This window comes from Pan troglodytes, chromosome 12 (genome assembly GCF_028858775.2).
Source record: "Pan troglodytes isolate AG18354 chromosome 12, NHGRI_mPanTro3-v2.0_pri, whole genome shotgun sequence".
Classification (NCBI taxonomy): domain Eukaryota; kingdom Metazoa; phylum Chordata; class Mammalia; order Primates; family Hominidae; genus Pan; species Pan troglodytes.
The window spans coordinates 24,702,883-24,709,731 of NC_072410.2; the positions used below are offsets into that span (position 1 = coordinate 24,702,883).

General features: G+C 47.1%; 1 protein-coding gene across 20 annotated transcripts in view; it reads right to left on the reverse strand.

Moving 5' to 3' along the window:
• Nucleotides 1–6,571, reverse strand: part of INPP4A (inositol polyphosphate-4-phosphatase type I A) — a 146,485-nt gene extending 139,914 nt beyond the window's left edge. For 17 of the 20 annotated variants that reach the window (XM_024354574.3, XM_016949064.4, XM_063789519.1 and 14 more), the window contains exon 1: nucleotides 6,338–6,477. The gene's annotated coding sequence lies outside the window, so the exon portion shown is untranslated. Of the gene's footprint in view, nucleotides 1–6,337 lie in introns of all 20 variants that reach the window. The other 3 variants (XM_063789516.1, XM_009442945.4, XM_003949861.5) reach the window with 2 other exon arrangements.
• Nucleotides 6,572–6,849: the final 278 nt, after the last annotated feature.

Genomic DNA, 6,849 nt, shown 5'->3' on the forward strand with positions numbered 1-6,849 from the left:
GCAGCGGGTAAACACTTTCCTCTTTCAGAGGTCCCCACCCTTCTTCCTGGACATCAGAGGACATCCCTGTCTTCCTGACCCTATTCCAGAAAATAGACCTCACCAGAGCATGATCCCCCCACTGCCCCCACCATATACATCTGCTTACTGTGCCTAAGTCCCTCGCCAGGTGAGCCTCACTGAACAAGTTCCATATTAAAAGGCCAGCAGTCTCACCCATGCTCCAGGTTAGGGCTGTGGGCAAACACCAGAGGCCAGCTGGGCTGGCTGGCTGGCAGGCATGGGCCTGACAGCCTGATAGGGCATGACAAAGGTATGTGCAAAGACCAGAAAGAGGAGACATGCACACTGCACCCAGGACCCTGGCTTTCCAATCCCAGACAGGCTATGGTGAAAGGGACAGCTAAGGCCGGGTGCAGTGGCTCATGCCTGTAATCCCAGCACTTTGGGGGGCAGAGGTGGGTGGATCACCTGAGGTGAGGAGTTCAAGAACAGCCTGGCCAACATGGTGAAACCCCGTCTCTACTAAAAATACAAAATTAGCCAGGCATGGTGGTATATGCCTGTAATCTCAGCTACTAGGGAGGGTGAGGCAGGAGTACTGCTTGAACCCAGGGGGCGGAGGTTGCAGTGAGCCGAGGTTGCAGGCTAGAGCCACTGCACTCTAGCCTAGGCGACAGAGTGAGACTCCATCTCAAAAAAAACAGAAAGAGACAACTAAGAGATTAAATCCACAGAGGAAAGGCTGATCTAATTCCAAGCTCCGCCAACCACCCACACTCTATATGAATCCATTGTAATGCTTCCGTTCTGCACACTTACTAGGCACCAGGATTAAATGTTAATTCATTTAATCCCCCAACAAGCCTCTGGGGCTGCTACTACCATCAGCCCAGTTTTGTGGATGAGATAACTGAGGCACAGAAAGATTAAGCCATTTGCCCAAAGTCACACAGCTAGCTGGATGCTCACAGAAAGTGCAGCACCAGAGTCCACAATAGTTCTAGGGATAAAATAAATGGTTTCGAAAGATGTGTATGCTCAGCAAAAAGGACTGTGTAAAAGAAATTCCTGATTTATAAACCAAAATACTGAAAACAGAAATTGTTGATACTGGCAAATCCAGGTAATCAATTTTTATCCCTCATTGAAAAGCTTTCATTTTTCAATCCTGTGAAGGAAGTCCAGTTGAGCCTCTTTTAACTACCCTCGGGGGATGCTCTAACCACTCCTCAACACCACAGCTCACCTTTGGACAGAACCTCCCACAGGATGTCCAGGGAGGCCTGGCATGCAGGGGGTACTCAGAAAAGCTTGGGTTCCTTGTCATTTAGGACTTTAAAAAAAAATTTAAAAAGCATCACACTTAAAAAAAATTCTAAAGCTGCCAAGAATAAAATTCAAAGTTACCGTAACTTCCACAATCTAGTAAGATAAGGAAAAACAGCCCAATAAGAAAAAATGAACAAAGGATATAAACAGGTAATTCATTAGAAGTTAAAATATACATTAACAAGAAAAGGTATCCAATATTTTTGGTAATTTGGGAAATGCAATTAAAACAATAATGTCTTCCTTGCCCATTAGATTGGCAAAATTAACAAGATTTATTCTCTTAAATGTTGGCCAAGTTAAAGGGAAACAGACAGTTTCACAGCCTAATGGAAGGAGTACAAATTTAAAAAGCAAGCCACAGAAAATTTTGTGTAATGTGACTACATTTATGTTTACAATGAGAGCATCTATCCCCTGAGAAGGTCTAGACGAGAATACATAGTGCCTACATCTCGGTTTTTATACCATTCTCCACTAAAGGAAACCAGGACTCTTTGGAGAAATGGCTGATTCCAGAGCTGGGACAAGGAAAGTATAAGCTGAGTCCTTGAAGATTTTGTGCCTGGAAGAAAAGTCCTCAAAGAATGATGAGCACTTGTCAAAAGGACACAAAAGCCAGACTGAAGGGACTCCCACTGGCCAAATCTAGGATAATTTGAGCAACAAAATGCATAATGGGAGTAATGGACTATAATCTATTGAATAAAGCAAGAATTCATGAGTCCAGTGATGTAAATCAAAAAGTAAATAATAGAGAAAGGAAGGTTCTTCCTTTCAGTACAGTTCCAACTAATAAATATAGAAGGAACTATGAAAATCATCATCTGCCTACTATCATAATAATTGACTCAGGTAAGAAACATCAATGAATTCTGAAACTAGTCAGTTAATTGTATGAGAAGTTAACTATATTTACATAGTCTCAAATTCTCTTCCTTTAAGACACAGATTAACTACAAAGGGAAAAATGGTATCTTTTCCATGAGATAGACACCACCTTAATTCAAGTGATCAAAGTTAACAGGGCCAGAGAATGGGATAATCACAGCATATGCCTCCTGATGGGATACATTAAGAAAGCTGCAGCATTAGTCGGGCACAGTGGCTCATGCCTGTAAACTCAGCACTGTGGTCGGCCAACGCAGGAGGATGGCGAGAGTAGGAGTCTGAGACCAGCCTGGGCAACACAGTGTGAGATCCAGCCCCTATAAAATATTTAAAAATTGGCCGGGTGCAATGGCACACACCTATAGTCCAGCTACTCAGGAGGCTAAGGCAGAAGGATCACTGAGTGGAGTAGGTCCAAGCTGTAGTGAGTTGCCATGGCACCACTGCACTCCAACGAAGGGAGACCTTGTCTCTTTAAAAAAAAAAAAAAAGAGAGAGAGAGAGAAAAGAAGACTACAACTGCTTCAACCTTGTGCTACTCCCGCCAGAAGTGCATAACCTGAATCTAATCATGAAACCACAGGAAACCCAATTGAGGGCATTATCTTAAAAAGTCAGTAGTCTTCAAATATGTCTATGTCGTGAAATACAAAAGAAAGACGTGGTAACTTTCAGATAAAAGGACACTATAGAGACAGAAAAACTTAATGCAAAACAGATGATCTAGGATTTTCTTTTGCTATAAAGGACATTATCGAAGCAATTGACAAAATCTAAATACGACCTGTACACTAAATAGTGTTATATCAACATTAATTTCATGATTTTTTTTTTTTTTTTGAGACAGTCTCACTCTGTTGCCTAGGCTAGAGTGCAGTGGTATGATCTCGGCTCACTGCAACTTCCACCTCCTAAGTTCAAGAGATTCTCATGCCTTAGCCTCCCAAGTAGCTGGGACTACGAGCACACGCCACTATACCCAGCTAATTTTTGTATTTTTAGTAGAGACAGTATTTCATCATGTTGGCCAGGCTGGTCTCAAACTCCTGGACTCAAGTGATCCTCCCACCTCAGCCTCCCAAATTGCTGGGATTATAGGCATGAGCCACTGCACCCGGCCATGATTTGTTTTTTTTTTTTTTTTTTTTGAGACAAGAGTCTCGCTCTGTCCCCCAGGCTGGAGTGCAGTGGTGCGATCTCTGCTCACTGCAAGCTCCGCCTCCCAGGTTCACGCCATTCTCCTGCCTCAGCCTCCCAAGCAGCTGGGACTACAGGCGCCCACCACTAAGCCCGGCTAATTTTTTGTATTTTTAGTAGAGATAGGGTTTCACCGTGTTAGCCAGGATGGTCTCGATCTCCTGATCTTGTGATCCGCCCGCCTCGGCCTCCCAAAGTGCTGGGATTACTGCTGTTATGAATATCCTTGTTTTTTGGGAAATACACAGTGAAGTATTTAGAGGTAAAGGGCCTCAAGCCTGCAACTTACTATTAAGCAGTTCAGGAAAAAGTAGTAACACACAGGAATACAAGAGAATGATAAAGCAGTGTAACAGAATGTCCACATTTGGAGAATCTGAGAAACCTTTGGCTTATTCTTGCAACTTTTCTGTAAGTCTGAAACTATATCAAAATACTAAAAAAAAAAATTAGAGAATAACATGTGGATATGAATAGAAATATAGGTAAATTCCCTGGGATTAGCTTCATGATGGTATTTTCCTTAAAAACACAGAGACAAAATGAAGCAAGCCTGCATGGGCGTTAATATTGGTCTCCTCAAAATATGTTTTCCTCACAGAACTTCTGTTTTAGGACACTGAAAAAAAAAAAAAAAGCCGTTTCGAAGGCTCTCTCAAGACCAGCTCATTAATCAAGTTCTACAGAAGCACCAACATAATCAAGCCTTTTTTGCTGCAGATTTGTGCTATTTTTTTCTCAGTGAAAGTCAAAGCCTCCTGACACCATGAGTAGTTGATGATGTTGTGGCAACTTTTCTGGAATACTAAACTAAAAAGGAGCTTTTCATTTAAAAACGAAAACAGGATGAAACAGTCTTGGTGGAAAGCCTCCCCCTCCACTCTGCCTCACTGAACTCTTGAGATGTTAAGCCCTGGGCTGGGGATCAGTGGGTCAGTCGGTCCCACACCGCCTTCAGGTCCATTCCCGTGTGCATTTGAAGAGATGCTGGCTGAGAACGCTCCCTCTTAGGGAGGCAGCTAGTTAAAGGGACTTGCAGGGCTGATAGTTCTCTGTCATACACATCCCATTTTTCTAGTGCTCTACAGTTTACAAATAGCTCTCGTGTATTATTTTATTTCATCCTTTCCTTAAAGTGATTTTTTTAAAAAAACGCTAATATTCAGTTTAACAGCAATACTACAAAATATCCAGTTTTGAAAACAGGGAGGCACTATAATATCTGCCCTTGGTTCTGAATCTAGTTGGGAAACAAGACTTACCCAAGCAGATTAAACACCCTGAGACAGAATAATCTAAATGAAAAAAGTAGCTACATGATGAGTAAGGTGGCCAGGTAAGCAGACTAATTCTATAAGGAGTTCAGTAGAAACACAATGTTTCTTTCTCTTTGAATTTGTCCACATCCATTTCTTTAAGCCTTTTCTTCAAGCCAAACTCTACCAAGCAGCTCTGGCTTCACAGGCGTGTTTACTAGACATCACAGGGAATGAGGCACCGAGAGGCCCGTTCACATGCAACGCCACCCCTGGGACAGACAGCATCACGGCCTCCTGACACCACTCCTGCAACAGACCAACCACACTGCCCTTCTTACATGGGCCCCATCATTCATCTTTCTTCAAAGAAAACAGTACATTAGCAGTCGACACTTCAGCAAAGAACCCCCAAAACAAACGCCCTAGCCTAGATCCAAAAACAAAATTTCCGTTAAAGAAAGTGTGTTTTTCAACCAAAGAAAAATTAGGCTCAATTCTAGGACAACCTATAGCAAGCAATTCTACGTGCACTGGCCAACGCCAACAGCAGCTAGATTCCAAAACAAACTCAGCAAAAAAGGCTCTGCTCTCACCTTTTAGAGATAAGAACCAGAGTCAGCAAGCGGCAGAACCATGATTCACACCGAAGTCAACCCACTCTGTCCTCAACCCCACTGGCTTCCCCATGGTCCACACAACCCACTGTGAACAGATGGACCAGTCAGAATTTCTCTGCAACACCCAAATCGCCACCCCACCCCCATTCCCTTGGTTTAAATGCCCTGAGGGGCAGGCGACAAATCAAATTCCACTCTTAGGCAGGTTCCCAACACAAGACACATTCAGTGGCAAAGCAAAAGAGAAGATGGGCTCTACCACATATAGGTCTTTCTTACCCAGAGGAACATTTTCATGGTCTGTCATTACGGATGAACTCGGGGCAGGAAGAACCCATCATTATGTAATGTCAGAGGGCATGCGACAGGGGAAGGGAAGCGAGACCATCAACATTCCCTTCCTTCGCCCACAAAGACACAAATTTACCTCTGACATTTTGAATGTCTGTCTTCTGGGGCCTACCCATTCCTGGCTGGCTTTTCAAGAGACAGCCACAGATCCCTGCACATTTCTCAGGCCTCAATTAATTGACTAGCAAAGCCAGAGAGAAATAAAATATAGAAAGCAAAGATGCTAGAAATGTTGTCGGGGTCTAAAGGCAGGCAGAAAATGGAAGAGTTTCGAGGATGGAGACCAGATTTCCCACACGGAGATGCATGTTTACTTTCACCCGGTTATGTTTCCACCCAAAACACGGCAAGGCCTCCAGCTTCAGGAGCCCGTAGACCCAGCCCTGGAGCCGCATCGGGCAGGCGCCGCGTCTGCGTCCCGCGGCCACGCGCCCGCTCGGCACCCGGCTCCCTGCTGGGGCGGCCGCGTCTTCACGGGGCTGGGGGTCGGCCGGGCTCGGATTGTTCTCAAAAGACGCCACCGCAGGTGGACCACTGGCACCGTTAGGCAGTGCAATTTCCATGAAAACCGCGGGCGCCGTCCACATCCGCCCCAGCGGGGACCTAGACGCGCCCCCGCGCCCGCTGTCCGTCCCCAGCCCCGGCCCCCGCGGCGGCCGCGTCGCCTCCTGCCCGGCCCGGCCCACCTACCTGGCGCTCCCCGGCCCCCGGCGCCAGCCGCCCCGCTGTCCCGCCGGGCTGCGCGCCGGAGCCCCGCAGCAGCAGCGCCGCCGCCTGGCTGTGAAGTCGCGCGCTGCGGGCCCGGCCTCAGGTGCTGGTCCTCCCGCCCCGGCCCACGGAGCCCGACCCGGCGGCAAACCAGCAGCGAAACCTCCACGCGCGCCGCAGCCCTAGCCAGCCGCCGCCGCTCTAGACGCCGGGCGCAGCCCCGCCCTGGCCCCGCCCCCTTGTCGCGCATGCGCGCTGAGGGCCCGGCCCGCGCCCTGCGACCCCCGCCCCACTACCAGCCCGAGCTGGGTCCGCCCTCTGAGGCAGCAGGGCCGGTGACCGAGCTGCTCGCGCCAATTCCTACTGCTAGGTTCCCACAAGATCCCACCCTATCCTGTGACTGCTTCACCTGCAAGGAGTTCTTGAACTTCTGGACTTGACTGAGCGATGGCATCTTCACCCTGTCATCCACTGAGGCATCTGAGGCCCTGACG